This window comes from Rhynchophorus ferrugineus, unplaced genomic scaffold, assembly GCF_030347505.1.
Source record: "Rhynchophorus ferrugineus isolate W39M unplaced genomic scaffold, kcgeb_rfMv2 rfM7, whole genome shotgun sequence".
NCBI lineage: Eukaryota > Metazoa > Arthropoda > Insecta > Coleoptera > Curculionidae > Rhynchophorus > Rhynchophorus ferrugineus.
The window spans coordinates 20,485,418-20,510,715 of record NW_027472586.1 but is presented as its reverse complement, the minus strand read 5'-3'; positions in this window follow the sequence as shown (position 1 = coordinate 20,510,715).

Here is a 25,298-nt window from a genome sequence, read left to right as displayed (position 1 = left end):
TATCTCTTATAGTTTCCGAGATATGGACTATCGACATCTGACAATATTGGCTCTGCTTCTAACTTGAGCCAGAATTGTGAAATGGTCTTACGAATTAGCGATTTCGTTCCAATTCACATTCCAAGTAATATTCGGCATGCTAATTACGTTGCCGATTGCCAAATTGCATTACCTCTTATAGTTTCCGAGATATGGACTATCGACATCTGACAATATTGGCTCTGCTTCTAACTTGGGCCAAAATTGTAAAATGGTCTTATGAATTAGCGATTTTGCTCCAATTCACATTCCAAGTAATATTCGGCATGCTAAATACGTTGCCGATTGCCAAATTGCATTATCTCTTATAGTTTCCGAGATATGGACTATCGACATCTTACAATATTGGCTCTGCTTCTCACTTGGGCCAGAATTGTAAAATGTCCTTATGAATTAGCGATTCTGTTCAAAATCATATTCCAAGTAATATTCCGCATGCTAATTACGTTGCCTATTGCCAAATTACATTATCTCTTATAGTTTCCGAGATATGGACTATCGACATCTTACAATATTGGCTCTGCTTCTAACTTGGGCCAGAATTGTAAAATGGTCTTATGAATTAGCGATTTCGCTCCAATTCACATTCCAAGTAATATTCGGCATGCTAATTACGTTGCCGATTGAAAAATTGCATTATCTCTTATGGTTTCCGAGATATGGGCAATCGAAATTTTACACCTTAGAGTCTGTTTCTAACTGGGGTCCAAATTGTAAAATGGTCTTATGAATTAGCGATTTCGCTCCAATTCACATTCCAAGTAATATTCGGTATGCTAATTACGTTGCCGATTGCCAAATTGCATTACCTCTTATAGTTTCCGAGATATGGACTATCGACATCTGACAATATTGGCTCTGCTTCTAACTTAGGCCAAAATTGTAAAATGGTCTTATGAATTAGCGATGTCGCTCCAATTCACATTTCAAGTAATATTCGGCATGCTAATTACGTTGCCGATTGCCAAATTGCATTATCTCTTATAGTTTCCGAGATATGGGGAATCGAAATTTTACACCTTAGAGTCTGTTTCTAACTAGGGTCAAAATTGTAAAATGGTCTTATGATTTAGCGATTTCGCTCCAATTCACATTCCAAGTAATATTCGGCATGCTAATTACGTTGCCGTTTGCCAAATTGCATTATCTCTTATAGTTTCCGAGATATGGACTATCGACATCTTACAATATTGGCTCTGCTTCTCACTTAGGCCAGAATTGTAAAATGTCCTTATGAATTAGCGAATCTGTTCAAAATCACATTCCAAGTAATATTCCGCATGCTAATTACGTTGCCGATTGCCAAATTGCATTATCTCTTATAGTTTCCGAGATACGGACGATCGACATCTGACAATATTGGCTGTGCTTCTAACTTGGGCCAGAATTGTAAAATGGTCTTATGAATTAGCAATTTCGCTCCAATTCACATTCCAAGTAATATTCGGCATGCTAATTACGTTGCCGATTGCCAAATTGCATTATCTCTTATGGTTTCCGAGATATGGGCAATCGAAATTTTACACCTTAGAGTCTGTTTCTAACTGGGGTCCAAATTGTAAAATGGTCTTATGAATTACCGATTTCGTCCCAATTCACATTCCAGGTAGTATTCGGCATGTTAATCAACTTTGTCGATTACCAAATTGCATTATCTCTTATAGTTTCCGAGATGTGGACTATCGACATTTTGCAATATTGGCTCTGCTTCTAACTTGGGCCAAAATTGTAAAACGGTCTTATGAATCAGCGATTTCGTTCCAATTCACATTCCAAGTAATATTCGGCATACTAATTACGTTGCCGATTGCCAAATTGCATTATCTCTTATAGTTTCCGAGATATGGACTATCGACATCTTACAATATTGGCTCTGCTTCTAACTTGGGCCAGAATTGTAAAATGTTTTATGAATTAGCGATTTCGCTCCAATTCACATTCCAAGTAATATTCGGCATGCTAATTACGTTGCCGATTGCCAAATTGCATTATCTCTTATAGTTTCCGAGATATGGACTATCGACATCTTACAATATTGGCTCTGCTTCTAACTTGCGCCAGAATTGTAAAATGGTCTTATGAATTAGCGATTTCGCTCCAATTCACATTCCAAGTAATATTCGGCATGCTAATTACGTTGCCGATTGCCAAATTGCATTACCTCTTATAGTTTCCGAGATATGGACTATCTACATCTGACAATATTGGCTCTGCTTCTAACTTGGGCCAAAATTGTAAAATGGTCTTATGAATTAGCGATTTCGCTCCAATTCACATTTCAAGTAATATTCGGCATGCTAATTACGTTGCCGATTGCCAAATTGCATTATCTATTATAGTTTACGAGATATGGGCAATCGAAATTTTACACTATAGACTTTGTTTCTAACTTGAGCCAAAATTGTAAAATGGCCTTATGAATTAGCGATTTCGTTCCAATTCACATTCCAAGTAATATTCGGCATGCTAGTTACGTTGTTGATTACCAAATTGCATTTTCACTTATAGTTTCCGAGATATGGGCTATCGAAATTTTACACATTAGCCTCTGTTTCCAACTTAGGCCAAAATTGTAAAATTGTCTTATAAATTACCGACTTCGTTCCAATTCATATTCCAAGTAATATTCGGCATGCTAATTACGTTGTCGATTGCCAAATTGCATTATCTCCTATAGTTTCCGAGATATGGGCAATTGAAATTTTACACCTTATGCTTTCTTTCTAGTTGGGCCCAAATTGTAAAATGGTCTTACGAATTATCGATTTATTCCAATTCACATTCCAAGTAATATTCGGCATGCTAATTACATTGCCGATTGCCAAATTGCATTATCTCTTATAGTTTCCGAGATATGGACTATCGACATCTGACAATATTGGCTCTGCTTCTAACTTGGGCCAGAATTGTAAAATGGTCTTACGAATTACCGATATACATACCAATTCACATTCCAAGTATTATTCGGCATGTTAATCAACTTTGTCGATTATCAAATTGCATTATCTCTTATAGTTTCCGAGATATGGGCAATCGAAATTTTACACCATAGACTTTGTTTCTAACTTGAACCAAAATTGTAAAATGGCCTTATGAATTAGTGATTGTGTTCAAAATCACATTCCAAGTAATATTCGGCATGCTAATTACGCTGTCCCTTATCAAATTACATTATCTCTTATAGTTTCCAAGAAATGGACTATCGAAATTTTACAATTTTGTCTTTGCTTCTAACTTGAGCCAAAATTGTAAAATGGTCTTACGAATTACCGATTTCGTCCCAATTCACATTCCAGGTAGTATTCGGCATGTTAATCAACTTTGTCGATTACCAAATTGCATTATCTCTTATAGTTTCCGAGATATGGACTATCGACATTTTGCAATATTGGCTCTGCTTCTAACTTGGGCCAGAATTGTAAAATGGTCTTACGGATTAGCGATTTCGTTCCAATTCACATTCCAAGTAATATTCGGCATGCTAATTACATTGCCTATTGCCAAATTACATTATCTCTTATAGTTTCCGAGATATGGACTATCGACATCTTACAATATTGGCTCTGCTTCTAACTTGGGCCAGAATTGTAAAATGGTCTTACGGATTAGCGATTTCGTTCCAATTCACATTCCAAGTAATATTCGGCATGCTAATTACGTTGCCGATTGCCAAATTGCATTACCTCTTATAGTTTCCGAGATATGGACTATCTACATCTGACAATATTGGCTCTGCTTCTAACTTGCGCCAGAATTGTAAAATGGTCTTATGAATTAGCGATTTGGTTCCAATTCACATTCCAAGTAATATTCGGCATGCTAATTACATTGCCGATTGCAAAATTGTATTATCTCTTATAGTTTTCGAGATATGGGCTATCGACATCTGACAATATTGGCTCTGCTTCTAACTTGGGCCAGAATTGTAAAATGTTTTATGAATTAGCGATTTCGCTCCAATTCACATTCCAAGTAATATTCGGCATGCTAATTACGTTGCCGATTGCCAAATTGCATTATCTCTTATAGTTTCCGAGATATGGACTATCCACATCTTACAATATTGGCTCTGCTTCTAACTTGCGCCAGAATTGTAAAATGGTCTTATGAATTAGCGATTTCGTTCCAATTCACATTCCAAGTAATATTCGGCATGCTAATTACGTTGCCGATTGCCAAATTGCATTACCTCTTATAGTTTCCGAGATATGGACTATCGACATCTGACAATATTGGCTCTGCTTCTAACTTGGGCCAAAATTGTAAAATGGTCTTATGAATTAGCGATGTTGCTCCAATTCACATTTCAAGTAATATTCGGCATGCTAATTACGTTGCCGATTGCCAAATTGCATTATCTCTTATAGTTTCCGAGATATGGGCAATCGAAATTTTACACCTTAGAGTCTGTTTCTAACTAGGGTCAAAATTGTAAAATGGTCTTATGATTTAGCGATTTCGCTCCAATTCACATTCCAAGTAATATTCGGCATGCTAATTACGTTGCCGTTTGCCAAATTGCATTATCTCTTATAGTTTCCGAAATATGGACTATCGACATCTTACAATATTGGCTCTGCTTCTCACTTAGGCCAGAATTGTAAAATGTCCTTATGAATTAGCGATTCTGTTCAAAATCACATTCCAAGTAATATTCCGCATGCTAATTACGTTGCCGATTGCCAAATTGCATTATCTCTTATAGTTTCCGAGATATGGACTATCGACATCTTACAATATTGGCTCTGCTTCTAACTTGGGCCAGAATTGTAAAATGGCCTTATGAATTAGCGATTTTGCTCCAATTCACATTCCAAGTAATATTCGGTATGCTAATTACGTTGCCGGTTGCCAAATTGTATTATCTCTTATGGTTTCCGAGATATGGGCAATCGAAATTTTACACCTTAGAGTCTGTTTCTAACTGGGGTCCAAATTGTAAATTGGTCTTATGAATTAGCGATTTCGCTCCAATTCACATTCCAAGTAATATTCGGCATGCTAATTACGTTGCCGATTGCCAAATTGCATTATCTCTTATAGTTTCCGAGATATGGACTATCGACATCTTACAATATTGGCTCTGCTTCTAACTTGGGCCAGAATTGTAAAATGTTTTATGAATTAGCGATTTCGCTCCAATTCACATTCCAAGTAATATTCGACATGCTAATTACGTTGCCGATTGCCAAATTGCATTATCTCTTATAGTTTCCGAGATATGGACTATCGACATCTTACAATATTGGCTCTGCTTCTAACTTGGGCTAGAATTGTAAAATGGTCTTATGAATTAGCGATTTCGCTCCAATTCACATTCCAAGTAATATTCGGCATGCTAATTACGTTGCCGATTGCCAAATTGCATTATCTCTTATAGTTTCCGAGATATGGACTATCGACATCTGACAATATTGGCTGTGCTTCTAACTTGGGCCAGAATTGTAAAATGGTCTTATGAATTAGCGATTTCGCTCCAATTCACATTCCAAGTAATATTCGGCATACTAATTACGTTGCCGATTGCCAAATTGCATTATCTCTTATAGTTTCCGAGACATGGACGATCGACATCTGACAATATTGGCTGTGCTTCTAACTTGGGCCAGAATTGTAAAATGGTCTTATGAATTAGCGATTTCGCTCCAATTCACATTCCAAGTAATATTCGGCATGCTAATTACGTTGCCGATTGCCAACTTGCATTATCTCTTATGGTTTCCGAGATATGGGCAATCGAAATTTTACACCTTAGAGTCTGTTTCTAACTGGGGTCCAAATTGTAAAATGGTCTTATGAATTACCGATTTCGTCCCAATTCACATTCCAGGTAGTATTCGGCATGTTAATCAACTTTGTCGATTACCAAATTGCATTATCTCTTATAGTTTCCGAGATGTGGACTATCGACATTTTGCAATATTGGCTCTGCTTCTAACTTGGGCCAAAATTGTAAAACGGTCTTATGAATCAGCGATTTCGTTCCAATTCACATTCCAAGTAATATTCGGCATACTAATTACGTTGCCGATTGCCAAATTGCATTATCTCTTATAGTTTCCGAGATATGGACTATCGACATCTTACAATATTGGCTCTGCTTCTAACTTGGGCCAGAATTGTAAAATGTTTTATGAATTAGCGATTTCGCTCCAATTCACATTCCAAGTAATATTCGGCATGCTAATTACGTTGCCGATTGCCAAATTGCATTATCTCTTATAGTTTCCGAGATATGGACTATCGACATCTTACAATATTGGCTCTGCTTCTAACTTGCGCCAGAATTGTAAAATGGTCTTATGAATTAGCGATTTGGTTCCAATTCACATTCCAAGTAATATTCGGCATGCTAATTACATTGCCGATTGCCAAATTGCATTATCTCTTATAGTTTCCGAGATATGGACTATCGACATCTGACAATATTGGCTCTGCTTCTAACTTGGGCCAGAATTGTAAAATGGTCTTACGAATTAGCGATTTCGTTCCAATTCACATTCCAAGTAATATTCGGCATGCTAATTACGTTGCCGATTGCCAAATTGCATTACCTCTTATAGTTTCCGAGATATGGACTATCGACATCTGACAATATTGGCTCTGCTTCTAACTTGGGCCAAAATTGTAAAATGGTCTTATGAATTAGCGATTTTGCTCCAATTCACATTTCAAGTAATATTCGGCATGCTAATTACGTTGCCGATTGCCAAATTGCATTATCTCTTATAGTTTCCGAGATAAGGGCAATTGAAATTTTACACCTTAGAGTCTGTTTCTAACTGGGGTCAAAATTGTAAAATGGTCTTATGATTTAGCGATTTCGCTCCAATTCACATTCCAAGTAATATTCGGCATGCTAAATACGTTGCCGATTGCCAAATTGCATTATCTCTTATAGTTTCCGAGATATGGACTATCGACATCTTACAATATTGGCTCTGCTTCTCACTTGGGCCAGAATTGTAAAATGTATTTATGAATTAGCGATTCTGTTCAAAATCATATTCCAAGTAATATTCCGCATGCTAATTACGTTGCCTATTGCCAAATTACATTATCTCTTATAGTTTCCGAGATATGGACTATCGACATCTTACAATATTGGCTCTGCTTCTAACTTGGGCCAGAATTGTAAAATGTTTTATGAATTAGCGATTTCGCTCCAATTCACATTCCAAGTAATATTCGGCATGCTAATTACGTTGCCGATTGCCAAATTGCATTATCTCTTATAGTTTCCGAGATATGGACTATCGACATCTTACAATATTGGCTCTGCTTCTAACTTGCGCCAGAATTGTAAAATGGTCTTATGAATTAGCGATTTGGTTCCAATTCACATTCCAAGTAATATTCGGCATGCTAATTACATTGCCGATTGCCAAATTGCATTATCTCTTATAGTTTCCGAGATATGGACTATCGACATCTGACAATATTGGCTCTGCTTCTAACTTGGGCCAGAATTGTAAAATGGTCTTACGAATTAGCGATTTCGTTCCAATTCACATTCCAAGTAATATTCGGCATGCTAATTACGTTGCCGATTGCCAAATTGCATTACCTCTTATAGTTTCCGAGATATGGACTATCGACATCTGACAATATTGGCTCTGCTTCTAACTTGGGCCAAAATTGTAAAATGGTCTTATGAATTAGCGATTTTGCTCCAATTCACATTTCAAGTAATATTCGGCATGCTAATTACGTTGCCGATTGCCAAATTGCATTATCTCTTATAGTTTCCGAGATAAGGGCAATTGAAATTTTACACCTTAGAGTCTGTTTCTAACTGGGGTCAAAATTGTAAAATGGTCTTATGATTTAGCGATTTCGCTCCAATTCACATTCCAAGTAATATTCGGCATGCTAAATACGTTGCCGATTGCCAAATTGCATTATCTCTTATAGTTTCCGAGATATGGACTATCGACATCTTACAATATTGGCTCTGCTTCTCACTTGGGCCAGAATTGTAAAATGTATTTATGAATTAGCGATTCTGTTCAAAATCATATTCCAAGTAATATTCCGCATGCTAATTACGTTGCCTATTGCCAAATTACATTATCTCTTATAGTTTCCGAGATATGGACTATCGACATTTTGCAATATTGGCTCTGCTTCTAACTTGGGCCAAAATTGTAAAACGGTCTTATGAATTAGCGATTTCGTTCCAATTCACATTCCAAGTAATATTCGGCATGCTAATTACGTTGCCGATTGCCAAATTGCATTATCTCTTATAGTTTCCGAGATATGGACTATCGACATCTGACAATATTGGCTGTGCTTCTAACTTGGGCCAAAATTGTAAAATGGTCTTATGAATTAGTGATTTCGTTCCAATTCACATTCCAAGTAATATTCCGCATGCTAATTACGTTGCCGATTGCCAAATTGCATTATCTCTTATAGTTTCCGAGATATGGACTATCGACATCTTACAATATTGGCTCTGCTTCTAACTTGAGCCAGAATTGTAAAATGGTCTTATGAATTAGCGATTTCGCTCCAATTCACATTCCAAGTAATATTCGGCATGCTAATTACGTTGCCGATTGCCAAATTGCATTATCTCTTATGGTTTCCGAGATATGGGCAATCGAAATTTTACACCTTAGAGTCTGTTTCTAACTGGGGTCCAAATTGTAAAATGGTCTTATGAATTACCGATTTCGTCCCAATTCACATTCCAGGTAGTATTCGGCATGTTAATCAACTTTGTCGATTACCAAATTGCATTATCTCTTATAGTTTCCGAGATGTGGACTATCGACATTTTGCAATATTGGCTCTGCTTCTAACTTGGGCCAAAATTGTAAAACGGTCTTATGAATCAGCGATTTCGTTCCAATTCACATTCCAAGTAATATTCGGCATACTAATTACGTTGCCGATTGCCAAATTGCATTATCTCTTATAGTTTCCGAGATATGGACTATCGACATCTTACAATATTGGCTCTGCTTCTAACTTGGGCCAGAATTGTAAAATGTTTTATGAATTAGCGATTTCGCTCCAATTCACATTCCAAGTAATATTCGGCATGCTAATTACGTTGCCGATTGCCAAATTGCATTATCTCTTATAGTTTCCGAGATATGGACTATCGACATCTTACAATATTGGCTCTGCTTCTAACTTGCGCCAGAATTGTAAAATGGTCTTATGAATTAGCGATTTGGTTCCAATTCACATTCCAAGTAATATTCGGCATGCTAATTACATTGCCGATTGCCAAATTGCATTATCTCTTATAGTTTCCGAGATATGGACTATCGACATCTGACAATATTGGCTCTGCTTCTAACTTGGGCCAGAATTGTAAAATGGTCTTACGAATTAGCGATTTCGTTCCAATTCACATTCCAAGTAATATTCGGCATGCTAATTACGTTGCCGATTGCCAAATTGCATTACCTCTTATAGTTTCCGAGATATGGACTATCGACATCTGACAATATTGGCTCTGCTTCTAACTTGGGCCAGAATTGTAAAATGGTCTTATGAATTAGCGATTTCGCTCCAATTCACATTCCAAGTAATATTCGGCATGCTAATTACGTTGCCGATTGCCAAATTGCATTATCTCTTATAGTTTCCGAGATATGGACGATCGACATCTGACAATATTGGCTGTGCTTCTAACTTGGGCCAAAATTGTAAAATGGTCTTATGAATTAGCGATTTCGTTCCAATTCACATTCCAAGTAATATTCCGCATGCTAATTACGTTGCCGATTGCCAAATAGCATTATCTCTTATGGTTTCCGAGATATGGGCAATCGAAATTTTACACCTTAGAGTCTGTTTCTAACTGGGGTCCAAATTGTAAAATGGTCTTATGAATTAGCGATTTCGCTCCAATTCACATTCCAAGTAATATTCGGCATGCTAATTACGTTGCCGATTGCCAAATTGCATTACCTCTTATAGTTTCCGAGATATGGACTATCGACATCTGACAATATTGGCTCTGCTTCTAACTTAGGCCAAAATTGTAAAATGGTCTTATGAATTAGCGATGTCGCTCCAATTCACATTTCAAGTAATATTCGGCATGCTAATTACGTTGCCGATTGCCAAATTGCATTATCTCTTATAGTTTCCGAGATATGGGCAATCGAAATTTTACACCTTAGAGTCTGTTTCTAACTAGGGTCAAAATTGTAAAATGGTCTTATGATTTAGCGATTTCGCTCCAATTCACATTCCAAGTAATATTCGGCATGCTAATTACGTTGCCGTTTGCCAAATTGCATTATCTCTTATAGTTTCCGAGATATGGACTATCGACATCTTACAATATTGGCTCTGCTTCTCACTTAGGCCAGAATTGTAAAATGTCCTTATGAATTAGCGATTCTGTTCAAAATCACATTCCAAGTAATATTCCGCATGCTAATTACGTTGCCGATTGCCAAATTGCATTATCTCTTATAGTTTCCGATATATGGACTATCGACATCTTACAATATTGGCTCTGCTTCTAACTTGGGCCAGAATTGTAAAATGGCCTTATGAATTAGCGATTTCGCTCCAATTCACATTCCAAGTAATATTCGGTATGCTAATTACGTTGCCGGTTGCCAAATTGCATTATCTCTTATGGTTTCCGAGATATGGGCAATCGAAATTTTACACCTTAGAGTCTGTTTCTAACTGGGGTCCAAATTGTAAAATGGTCTTATGAATTAGCGATTTCGCTCCAATTCACATTCCAAGTAATATTCGGCATGCTAATTACGTTGCCGATTGCCAAATTGCATTATCTCTTATAGTTTCCGAGATATGGACTATCGACATCTTAAAATATTGGCTCTGCCTCTAACTTGGGCCAGAATTGTAAAATGTTTTATGAATTAGCGATTTCGCTCCAATTCACATTCCAAGTAATATTCGGCATGCTAATTACGTTGCCGATTGCCAAATTGCATTATCTCTTATAGTTTCCGAGATATGGACTATCGACATCTGACAATATTGGCTGTGCTTCTAACTTGGGCCAGAATTGTAAAATGGTCTTATGAATTAGCGATTTCGCTCCAATTCACATTCCAAGTAATATTCGGCATGCTAATTACGTTGCCGATTGCCAAATTGCATTATCTCTTATGGTTTCCGAGATATGGGCAATCGAAATTTTACACCTTAGAGTCTGTTTCTAAGTGGGGTCCAAATTGTAAAATGGTCTTATGAATTACCGATTTCGTCCCAATTCACATTCCAGGTAGTATTCGGCATGTTAATCAACTTTGTCGATTACCAAATTGCATTATCTCTTATAGTTTCCGAGATGTGGACTATCGACATTTTGCAATATTGGCTCTGCTTCTAACTTGGGCCAAAATTGTAAAACGGTCTTATGAATCAGCGATTTCGTTCCAATTCACATTCCAAGTAATATTCGGCATACTAATTACGTTGCCGATTGCCAAATTGCATTATCTCTTATAGTTTCCGAGATATGGACTATCGACATCTTACAATATTGGCTCTGCTTCTAACTTGGGCCAGAATTGTAAAATGGTCTTATGATTTAGCGATTTCGCTCCAATTCACATTCCAAGTAATATTCGGCATGCTAAATACGTTGCCGATTGCCAAATTGCATTATCTCTTATAGTTTCCGAGATATGGACTATCGACATCTTACAATATTGGCTCTGCTTCTCACTTGGGCCAGAACTGTAAAATGTCCTTATGAATTAGCGATTCTGTTCAAAATCATATTCCAATTCATATTCCGCATGCTAATTACGTTGCCTATTGCCAAATTACATTATCTCTTATAGTTTCCGAGATATGGACTATCGACATTTTGCAATATTGGCTCTGCTTCTAACTTGGGCCAAAATTGTAAAACGGTCTTATGAATTAGCGATTTCGTTCCAATTCACATTCCAAGTAATATTCGGCATGCTAATTACGTTGCCGATTGCCAAATTGCATTATCTCTTATAGTTTCCGAGATATGGACTATCGACATCTGACAATATTGGCTGTGCTTCTAACTTTGGCCAAAATTGTAAAATGGTCTTATGAATTAGTGATTTCGTTCCAATTCACATTCCAAGTAATATTCCGCATGCTAATTACGTTGCCGATTGCCAAATTGCATTATCTCTTATAGTTTCCGAGATATGGACTATCGACATCTTACAATATTGGCTCTGCTTCTAACTTGAGCCAGAATTGTAAAATGGTCTTATGAATTAGCGATTTCGCTCCAATTCACATTCCAAGTAATATTCGGCATGCTAATTACGTTGCCGATTGCCAAATTGCATTATCTCTTATGGTTTCCGAGATATGGGCAATCGAAATTTTACACCTTAGAATCTGTTTCTAACTGGGGTCCAAATTGTAAAATGGTCTTATGAATTACCGATTTCGTCCCAATTCACATTCCAGGTAGTATTCGGCATGTTAATCAACTTTGTCGATTACCAAATTGCATTATCTCTTATAGTTTCCGAGATGTGGACTATCGACATTTTGCAATATTGGCCCTGCTTCTAACTTGGGCCAAAATTGTAAAACGGTCTTATGAATCAGCGATTTCGTTCCAATTCACATTCCAAGTAATATTCGGCATACTAATTACGTTGCCGATTGCCAAATTGCATTATCTCTTATGGTTTCCGAGATATGGGCAATCGAAATTTTACACCTTAGAGTCTGTTTCTAACTGGGGTCCAAATTGTAAAATGGTCTTATGAATTACCGATTTCGTCCCAATTCACATTCCAGGTAGTATTCGGCATGTTAATCAACTTTGTCGATTACCAAATTGCATTATCTCTTATAGTTTCCGAGATGTGGACTATCGACATTTTGCAATATTGGCTCTGCTTCTAACTTGGGCCAAAATTGTAAAACGGTCTTATGAATCAGCGATTTCGTTCCAATTCACATTCCAAGTAATATTCGGCATACTAATTACGTTGCCGATTGCCAAATTGCATTATCTCTTATAGTTTCCGAGATATGGACTATCGACATCTTACAATATTGGCTCTGCTTCTAACTTGGGCCAGAATTGTAAAATGTTTTATGAATTAGCGATTTCGCTCCAATTCACATTCCAAGTAATATTCGGCATGCTAATTACGTTGCCGATTGCCAAATTGCATTATCTCTTATAGTTTCCGAGATATGGACTATCGACATCTTACAATATTGGCTCTGCTTCTAACTTGCGCCAGAATTGTAAAATGGTCTTATGAATTAGCGATTTGGTTCCAATTCACATTCCAAGTAATATTCGGCATGCTAATTACATTGCCGATTGCCAAATTGCATTATCTCTTATAGTTTCCGAGATATGGACTATCGACATCTGACAATATTGGCTCTGCTTCTAACTTGGGCCAGAATTGTAAAATGGTCTTACGAATTAGCGATTTCGTTCCAATTCACATTCCAAGTAATATTCGGCATGCTAATTACGTTGCCGATTGCCAAATTGCATTACCTCTTATAGTTTCCGAGATATGGACTATCGACATCTGACAATATTGGCTCTGCTTCTAACTTGGGCCAAAATTGTAAAATGGTCTTATGAATTAGCGATTTTGCTCCAATTCACATTTCAAGTAATATTCGGCATGCTAATTACGTTGCCGATTGCCAAATTGCATTATCTCTTATAGTTTCCGAGATAAGGGCAATTGAAATTTTACACCTTAGAGTCTGTTTCTAACTGGGGTCAAAATTGTAAAATGGTCTTATGATTTAGCGATTTCGCTCCAATTCACATTCCAAGTAATATTCGGCATGCTAAATACGTTGCCGATTGCCAAATTGCATTATCTCTTATAGTTTCCGAGATATGGACTATCGACATCTTACAATATTGGCTCTGCTTCTCACTTGGGCCAGAATTGTAAAATGTCCTTATGAATTAGCGATTCTGTTCAAAATCATATTCCAAGTAATATTCCGCATGCTAAATACGTTGCCTATTGCCAAATTACATTATCTCTTATAGTTTCCGAGATATGGACTATCGACATTTTGCAATATTGGCTCTGCTTCTAACTTGGGCCAAAATTGTAAAACGGTCTTATGAATTAGCGATTTCGTTCCAATTCACATTCCAAGTAATATTCGGCATGCTAATTACGTTGCCGATTGCCAAATTGCATTATCTCTTATAGTTTCCGAGATATGGACTATCGACATCTGACAATATTGGCTGTGCTTCTAACTTGGGCCAAAATTGTAAAATGGTCTTATGAATTAGTGATTTCGTTCCAATTCACATTCCAAGTAATATTCCGCATGCTAATTACGTTGCCGATTGCCAAATTGCATTATCTCTTATAATTTCCGAGATATGGACTATCGACATCTTACAATATTGGCTCTGCTTCTAACTTGAGCCAGAATTGTAAAATGGTCTTATGAATTAGCGACTTCGCTCCAATTCACATTCCAAGTAATATTCGGCATGCTAATTACGTTGCCGATTGCCAAATTGCATTATCTCTTATGGTTTCCGAGATATGGGCAATCGAAATTTTACACCTTAGAGTCTGTTTCTAACTGGGGTCCAAATTGTAAAATGGTCTTATGAATTACCGATTTCGTCCCAATTCACATTCCAGGTAGTATTCGGCATGTTAATCAACTTTGTCGATTACCAAATTGCATTATCTCTTATAGTTTCCGAGATGTGGACTATCGACATTTTGCAATATTGGCTCTGCTTCTAACTTGGGCCAAAATTGTAAAACGGTCTTATGAATCAGCGATTTCGTTCCAATTCACATTCCAAGTAATATTCGGCATACTAATTACGTTGCCGATTGCCAAATTGCATTATCTCTTATAGTTTCCGAGATATGGACGATCGACATCTGACAATATTGGCTGTGCTTCTAACTTGGGCCAAAATTGTAAAATGGTCTTATGAATTAGCGATTTCGTTCCAATTCACATTCCAAGTAATATTCCGCATGCTAATTACGTTGCCGATTGCCAAATAGCATTATCTCTTATGGTTTCCGAGATATGGGCAATCGAAATTTTACACCTTAGAGGCTGTTTCTAACTGGGGTCAAAATTGTAAAATGGTCTTATGAATTACCGATTTCGTCCCAATTCACATTCCAGGTAGTATTCGGCATGTTAATCAACTTTGTCGATTACCAAATTGCATTATCTCTTATAGTTTCCGAGATGTGGACTATCGACATTTTGCAATATTGGCTCTGCTTCTAACTTGGGCCAAAATTGTAAAACGGTCTTATGAATCAGCGATTTCGTTCCAATTCACATTCCAAGTAATATTCGGCATACTAATTACGTTGCCGATTGCCAAATTGCATTATCTCTTATAGTTTCCGAGATATGGACTATCGACATCTTACAATATTGGCTCTGCTTCTAACTTGGGCCAGAATTGTAAAATGTTTTATGAATTAGCGATTTCGCTCCAATTCACATTCCAAGTAATATTCGGCATGATAATTACGTTGCCGATTGCCAAATTGCATTATCTCTTATAGTTTCCGAGATATGGACTATCGACATCTTACAATATTGGCTCTGCTTCTAACTTGCGCCAGAATTGTAAAATGGTCTTATGAATTAGCGATTTGGTTTCAATTCACATTCCAAGTAATATTCGGCATGCTAATTACATTGCCGATTGCCAAATTGCATTATCTCTTATAGTTTCCGAGATATGGACTATCGACATCTGACAATATTGGCTCTGCTTCTAACTTGGGCTAGAATTGTAAAATGGTCTTACGAATTAGCGATTTCGTTCCAATTCACATTCCAAGTAATATTCGGCATGCTAATTACGTTGCCTATTGCCAAATTGCATTACCTCTTATAGTTTCCGAGATATGGACTATCGACATCTGACAATATTGGCTCTGCTTCTAACTTGGGCCAGAATTGTAAAATGGTCTTACGAATTAGCGATTTCGTTCCAATTCACATTCCAAGTAATATTCCGCATGCTAATTACGTTGCCTATTGCCAAATTACATTATCTCTTATAGTTTCCGAGATATGGACTATCGACATCTTACAATATTGGCTCTGCTTCTAACTTGGGCCAGAATTGTAAAATGGTCTTATGAATTAGCGATTTCGCTCCAATTCACATTCCAAGTAATATTCGGCATGCTAATTACGTTGCCGATTGCCAAATTGCATTATCTCTTATGATTTCCGAGATATGGGCAATCGAAATTTTACACCTTAGAGTCTGTTTCTAACTAGGGTCAAAATTGTAAAATGGTCTTATGATTTAGCGATTTCGCTCCAATTCACATTCCAAGTAATATTCGGCATGCTAATTACGTTGCCGTTTGCCAAATTGCATTATCTCTTATAGTTTCCGAGATATGGACTATCGACATCTTACAATATTGGCTCTGCTTCTCACTTAGGCCAGAATTGTAAAATGTCCTTATGAATTAGCGATTCTGTTCAAAATCACATTCCAAGTAATATTCCGCATGCTAATTACGTTGCCGATTGCCAAATTGCATTATCTCTTATAGTTTCCGATATATGGACTATCGACATCTTACAATATTGGCTCTGCTTCTAACTTGGGCCAGAATTGTAAAATGGCCTTATGAATTAGCGATTTCGCTCCAATTCACATTCCAAGTAATATTCGGCATGCTAATTACGTTGGCGATTGCCAAATTGCATTATCTCTTATAGTTTCCGAGATATGGACTATCGACATCTGACAATATTGGCTGTGCTTCTAACTTGGGCCAGAATTGTAAAATGGTCTTATGAATTAGCGATTTCGCTCCAATTCACATTCCAAGTAATATTCGGCATACTAATTACGTTGCCGATTGCCAAATTGCATTATCTCTTATAGTTTCCGAGATACGGACGATCGACATCTGACAATATTGGCTGTGCTTCTAACTTGGGCCAGAATTGTAAAATGGTCTTATGAATTAGCGATTTCGCTCCAATTCACATTCCAAGTAATATTCGGCATGCTAATTACGTTGCCGATTGCCAAATTGCATTATCTCTTATGGTTTCCGAGATATGGGCAATCGAAATTTTACACCTTAGAGTCTGTTTCTAAGTGGGGTCCAAATTGTAAAATGGTCTTATGAATTACCGATTTCGTCCCAATTCACATTCCAGGTAGTATTCGGCATGTTAATCAACTTTGTCGATTACCAAATTGCATTATCTCTTATAGTTTCCGAGATGTGGACTATCGACATTTTGCAATATTGGCTCTGCTTCTAACTTGGGCCAAAATTGTAAAACGGTCTTATGAATCAGCGATTTTGTTCCAATTCACATTCCAAGTAATATTCGGCATACTAATTACGTTGCCGATTGCCAAATTGCATTATCTCTTATAGTTTCCGAGATATGGACTATCGACATCTTACAATATTGGCTCTGCTTCTAACTTGGGCCAGAATTGTAAAATGGTCTTATGATTTAGCGATTTCGCTCCAATTCACATTCCAAGTAATATTCGGCATGCTAAATACGTTGCCGATTGCCAAATTGCATTATCTCTTATAGTTTCCGAGATATGGACTATCGACATCTTACAATATTGGCTCTGCTTCTCACTTGGGCCAGAACTGTAAAATGTCCTTATGAATTAGCGATTCTGTTCAAAATCATATTCCAATTAATATTCCGCATGCTAATTACGTTGCCTATTGCCAAATTACATTATCTCTTATAGTTTCCGAGATATGGACTATCGACATTTTGCAATATTGGCTCTGCTTCTAACTTGGGCCAAAATTGTAAAACGGTCTTATGAATTAGCGATTTCGTTCCAATTCACATTCCAAGTAATATTCGGCATGCTAATTACGTTGCCGATTGCCAAATTGCATTATCTCTTATAGTTTCCGAGATATGGACTATCGACATCTGACAATATTGGCTGTGCTTCTAACTTGGGCCAAAATTGTAAAATGGTCTTATGAATTAGTGATTTCGTTCCAATTCACATTCCAAGTAATATTCCGCATGCTAATTACGTTGCCGATTGCCAAATTGCATTATCTCTTATAGTTTCCGAGATATGGACTATCGACATCTTACAATATTGGCTCTGCTTCTAACTTGAGCCAGAATTGTAAAATGGTCTTATGAATTAGCGATTTCGCTCCAATTCACATTCCAAGTAATATTCGGCATGCTAATTACGTTGCCGATTGCCAAATTGCATTATCTCTTATGGTTTCCGAGATATGGGCAATCGAAATTTTACACCTTAGAATCTGTTTCTAACTGGGGTCCAAATTGTAAAATGGTCTTATGAATTACCGATTTCGTCCCAATTCACATTCCAGGTAGTATTCGGCATGTTAATCAACTTTGTCGATTACCAAATTGCATTATCTCTTATAGTTTCCGAGATGTGGACTATCGACATTTTGCAATATTGGCCCTGCTTCTAACTTGGGCCAAAATTGTAAAACGGTCTTATGAATCAGCGATTTCGTTCCAATTCACATTCCAAGTAATATTCGGCATACTAATTACGTTGCCGATTGCCAAATTGCATTATCTCTTATAGTTTCCGAGATATGGACGATCGACATCTGACAATATTGGCTGTGCTTCTAACTTGGGCCAAAATTGTAAAATGGTCTTATGAATTAGCGATTTCGTTCCAATTCACATTCCAAGTAATATTCCGCATGCTAATTACGTTGCCGATTGCCAAATTGCATTATCTCTTATGGTTTCCGAGATATGGGCAATCGAAATTTTACACCTTAGAGGCTGTTTCTAACTGGGGTCAAAATTGTAAAATGGTCTTATGAATTACCGATTTCGTCCCAATTCACATTCCAGGTAGTATTCGGCATGTTAATCAACTTTGTCGATTACCAAATTGCGTTATCTCTTATAGTTTCCGAGATGTGGACTATCGACATTTTGCAATATTGGCTCTGCTTCTAACTTGGGCCAAAATTGTAAAACGGTCTTATGAATCAGCGATTTCGTTCCAATTCACATTCCAAGTAATATTCGGCATACTAATTACGTTGCCGATTGCCAAATTGCATTATCTCTTATAGTTTCCGAGATATGGACTATCGACATCTTGCAATATTGGCTCTGCTTCTAACTTGGGCCAGAATTGTAAAATGTTTTATGAATTAGCGATTTCGCTCCAATTCACATTCCAAGTAATATTCGGCATGCTAATTACGTTGCCGATTGCCAAATTGCATTATCTCTTATAGTTTCCGAGATATGGACTATCGACATCTTACAATATTGGCTCTGCTTCTAACTTGCGCCAGAATTGTAAAATGGTCTTATGAATTAGCGATTTGGTTCCAATTCACATTCCAAGTAATATTCGGCATGCTAATTACGTTGCCGATTGCCAAATTGCATTACCTCTTATAGTTTCCGAGATATGGACTATCGACATCTGACAATATTGGCTCTGCTTCTAACTTGGGCCAAAATTGTAAAATGGTCTTATGAATTAGCGATTTTGCTCCAATTCACATTTCAAGTAATATTCGGCATGCTAATTACGTTGCCGATTGCCAAATTGCATTATCTCTTATAGTTTCCGAGATAAGGGCAATTGAAATTTTACACCTTAGAGTCTGTTTCTAACTGGGGTCAAAATTGTAAAATGGTCTTATGATTTAGCGATTTCGCTCCAATTCACATTCCAAGTAATATTCGGCATGCTAAATACGTTGCCGATTGCCAAATTGCATTATCTCTTATAGTTTCCGAGATATGGACTATCGACATCTTACAATATTGGCTCTGCTTCTCACTTGGGCCAGAATTGTAAAATGTCCTTATGAATTAGCGATTCTGTTCAAAATCATATTCCAAGTAATATTCCGCATGCTAATTACGTTGCCTATTGCCAAATTACATTATCTCTTATAGTTTCCGAGATATGGACTATCGACATTTTGCAATATTGGCTCTGCTTCTAACTTGGGCCAAAATTGTAAAACGGTCTTATGAATTAGCGATTTCGTTCCAATTCACATTCCAAGTAATATTCGGCATGCTAATTACGTTGCCGATTGCCAAATTGCATTATCTCTTATAGTTTCCGAGATATGGACTATCGACATCTGACAATATTGGCTGTGCTTCTAACTTGGGCCAAAATTGTAAAATGGTCTTATGAATTAGTGATTTCGTTCCAATTCACATTCCAAGTAATATTCCGCATGCTAATTACGTTGCCGATTGCCAAATTGCATTATCTCTTATAGTTTCCGAGATATGGACTATCGACATCTTACAATATTGGCTCTGCTTCTAACTTGAGCCAGAATTGTAAAATGGTCTTATGAATTAGCGATTTCACTCCAATTCACATTCCAAGTAATATTCGGCATGCTAATTACGTTGCCGATTGCCAAATTGCATTATCTCTTATGGTTTCCGAGATATGGGCAATCGAAATTTTACACCTTAGAGTCTGTTTCTAACTGGGGTCCAAATTGTAAAATGGTCTTATGAATTACCGATTTCGTCCCAATTCACATTCCAGGTAGTATTCGGCATGTTAATCAACTTTGTCGATTACCAAATTGCATTATCTCTTATAGTTTCCGAGATGTGGACTATCGACATTTTGCAATATTGGCTCTGCTTCTAATTTGGGCCAAAATTGTAAAACGGTCTTATGAATCAGCGATTTCGTTCCAATTCACATTCCAAGTAATATTCGGCATACTAATTACGTTGCCGATTGCCAAATTGCATTATCTCTTATAGTTTCCGAGATATGGACGATCGACATCTGACAATATTGGCTGTGCTTCTAACTTGGGCCAAAATTGTAAAATGGTCTTATGAATTAGCTATTTCGTTCCAATTCACATTCCAAGTAATATTCCGCATGCTAATTACGTTGCCGATTGCCAAATTGCATTATCTCTTATGGTTTCCGAGATATGGGCAATCGAAATTTTACACCTTAGAGGCTGTTTCTAACTGGGGTCAAAATTGTAAAATGGTCTTATGAATTACCGATTTCGTCCCAATTCACATTCCAGGTAGTATTCGGCATGTTAATCAACTTTGTCGATTACCAAATTGCATTATCTCTTATAGTTTCCGAGATGTGGACTATCGACATTTTGCAATATTGGCTCTGCTTCTAACTTGGGCCAAAATTGTAAAACGGTCTTATGAATCAGCGATTTCGTTCCAATTCACATTCCAAGTAATATTCGGCATACTAATTACGTTGCCGATTGCCAAATTGCATTATCTCTTATAGTTTCCGAGATATGGACTATCGACATCTTACAATATTGGCTCTGCTTCTAACTTGGGCCAGAATTGTAAAATGTTTTATGAATTAGCGATTTCGCTCCAATTCACATTCCAAGTAATATTCGGCATGCTAATTACGTTGCCGATTGCCAAATTGCATTATCTCTTATAGTTTCCGAGATATGGACTATCGACATCTTACAATATTGGCTCTGCTTCTAACTTGCGCCAGAATTGTAAAATGGTCTTATGAATTAGCGATTTGGTTCCATTTCACATTCCAAGTAATATTCGGCATGCTAATTACATTGCCGATTGCCAAATTGCATTATCTCTTATAGTTTCCGAGATATGGACTATCGACATCTGACAATATTGGCTCTGCTTCTAACTTGAGCCAGAATTGTGAAATGGTCTTACGAATTAGCGATTTCGTTCCAATTCACATTCCAAGTAATATTCGGCATGCTAATTACGTTGCCGATTGCCAAATTGCATTACCTCTTATAGTTTCCGAGATATGGACTATCGACATCTGACAATATTGGCTCTGCTTCTAACTTGGGCCAAAATTGTAAAATGGTCTTATGAATTAGCGATTTTGCTCCAATTCACATTCCAAGTAATATTCGGCATGCTAAATACGTTGCCGATTGCCAAATTGCATTATCTCTTATAGTTTCCGAGATATGGACTATCGACATCTTACAATATTGGCTCTGCTTCTCACTTGGGCGAGAATTGTAAAATGTCCTTATGAATTAGCGATTCTGTTCAAAATCATATTCCAAGTAATATTCCGCATGCTAATTACGTTGCCTATTGCCAAATTACATTATCTCTTATAGTTTCCGAGATATGGACTATCGACATCTTACAATATTGGCTCTGCTTCTAACTTGGGCCAGAATTGTAAAATGGTCTTATGAATTAGCGATTTCGCTCCAATTCACATTCCAAGTAATATTCGGCATGCTAATTACGTTGCCGATTGAAAAATTGCATTATCTCTTATGGTTTCCGAGATATGGGCAATCGAAATTTTACACCTTAGAGTCTGTTTCTAACTGGGGTCCAAATTGTAAAATGGTCTTATGAATTAGCGATTTCGCTCCAATTCACATTCCAAGTAATATTCGGTATGCTAATTACGTTGCCGATTGCCAAATTGCATTACCTCTTATAGTTTCCGAGATATGGACTATCGACATCTGACAATATTGGCTCTGCTTCTAACTTAGGCCAAAATTGTAAAATGGTCTTATGAATTAGCGATGTCGCTCCAATTCACATTTCAAGTAATATTCGGCATGCTAATTACGTTGCCGATTGCCAAATTGCATTATCTCTTATAGTTTCCGAGATATGGGCAATCGAAATTTTACACCTTAGAGTCTGTTTCCAACTAGGGTCAAAATTGTAAAATGGTCTTATGATTTAGCGATTTCGCTCCAATTCACATTCCAAGTAATATTCGGCATGCTAATTACGTTGCCGTTTGCCAAATTGCATTATCTCTTATAGTTTCCGAGATATGGACTATCGACATCTTACAATATTGGCTCTGCTTCTCACTTAGGCCAGAATTGTAAAATGTCCTTATGAATTAGCGATTCTGTTCAAAATCACATTCCAAGTAATATTCCGCATGCTAATTACGTTGCCGATTGCCAAATTGCATTATCTCTTATAGTTTCCGAGATACGGACGATCGACATCTGACAATATTGGCTGTGCTTCTAACTTGGGCCAGAATTGTAAAATGGTCTTATGAATTAGCGATTTCGCTCCAATTCACATTCCAAGTAATATTCGGCATGCTAATTACGTTGCCGATTGCCAAATTGCATTATCTCTTATGGTTTCCGAGATATGGGCAATCGAAATTTTACACCTTAGAGTCTGTTTCTAACTGGGGTCCAAATTGTAAAATGGTCTTATGAATTACCGATTTCGTCCCAATTCACATTCCAGGTAGTATTCGGCATGTTAATCAACTTTGTCGATTACCAAATTGCATTATCTCTTATAGTTTCCGAGATGTGGACTATCGACATTTTGCAATATTGGCTCGGCTTCTAACTTGGGCCAAAATTGTAAAACGGTCTTATGAATCAGCGATTTCGTTCCAATTCACATTCCAAGTAATATTCGGCATACTAATTACGTTGCCGATTGCCAAATTGCATTATCTCTTATAGTTTCCGAGATATGGACTATCGACATCTTACAATATTGGCTCTGCTTCTAACTTGGGCCAGAATTGTAAAATGTTTTATGAATTAGCGATTTCGCTCCAATTCACATTCCAAGTAATATTCGGCATGATAATTACGTTGCCGATTGCCAAATTGCATTATCTCTTATAGTTTCCGAGATATGGACTATCGACATCTGACAATATTGGCTGTGCTTCTAACTTGGGCCAGAATTGTAAAATGGTCTTATGAATTAGCGATTTGGTTCCAATTCACATTCCAAGTAATATTCGGCATGTTAATTACATTGCCGATTGCCAAATTGCATTATCTCTTATAGTTTCCGAGATATGGACTATCGACATCTGACAATATTGGCTCTGCTTCTAACTTGGGCCAGAATTGTAAAATGGTCTTACGAATTAGCGATTTCGTTCCAATTCACATTCCAAGTAATATTCGGCATGCTAATTACGTTGCCGATTGCCAAATTGCATTACCTCTTATAGTTTCCGAGATATGGACTATCGACATCTGACAATATTGGCTCTGCTTCTAACTTGGGCCAAAATTGTAAAATGGTCTTATGAATTAGCGATTTTGCTCCAATTCACATTTCAAGTAATATTCGGCATGCTAATTACGTTGCCGATTGCCAAATTGCATTATCTCTTATAGTTTCCGAGATAAGGGCAATTGAAATTTTACACCTTAGAGTCTGTTTCTAACTGGGGTCAAAATTGTAAAATGGTCTTATGATTTAGCGATTTCGCTCCAATTCACATTCCAAGTAATATTCGGCATGCTAAATACGTTGCCGATTGCCAAATTGCATTATCTCTTATAGTTTCCGAGATATGGACTATCGACATCTTACAATATTGGCTCTGCTTCTCACTTGGGCCAGAATTGTAAAATGTCCTTATGAATTAGCGATTCTGTTCAAAATCATATTCCAAGTAATATTCCGCATGCTAATTACGTTGCCTATTGCCAAATTACATTATCTCTTATAGTTTCCGAGATATGGACTATCGACATTTTGCAATATTGGCTCTGCTTCTAACTTGGGCCAAAATTGTAAAACGGTCTTATGAATTAGCGATTTCGTTCCAATTCACATTCCAAGTAATATTCGGCATGCTAATTACGTTGCCGATTGCCAAATTGCATTATCTCTTATAGTTTCCGAGATATGGACTATCGACATCTGACAATATTGGCTGTGCTTCTAACTTGGGCCAAAATTGTAAAATGGTCTTATGAATTAGTGATTTCGTTCCAATTCACATTCCAAGTAATATTCCGCATGCTAATTACGTTGCCGATTGCCAAATTGCATTATCTCTTATAGTTTCCGAGATATGGACTATCGACATCTTACAATATTGGCTCTGCTTCTAACTTGAGCCAGAATTGTAAAATGGTCTTATGAATTAGCGATTTCGCTCCAATTCACATTCCAAGTAATATTCGGCATGCTAATTACGTTGCCGATTGCCAAATTGCATTATCTCTTATGGTTTCCGAGATATGGGCAATCGAAATTTTACACCTTAGAGTCTGTTTCTAACTGGGGTCCAAATTGTAAAATGGTCTTATGAATTACCGATTTCGTCCCAATTCACATTCCAGGTAGTATTCGGCATGTTAATCAACTTTGTCGATTACCAAATTGCATTATCTCTTATAGTTTCCGAGATGTGGACTATCGACATTTTGCAATATTGGCTCTGCTTCTAACTTGGGCCAAAATAGTAAAACGGTCTTATGAATCAGCGATTTCGTTCCAAT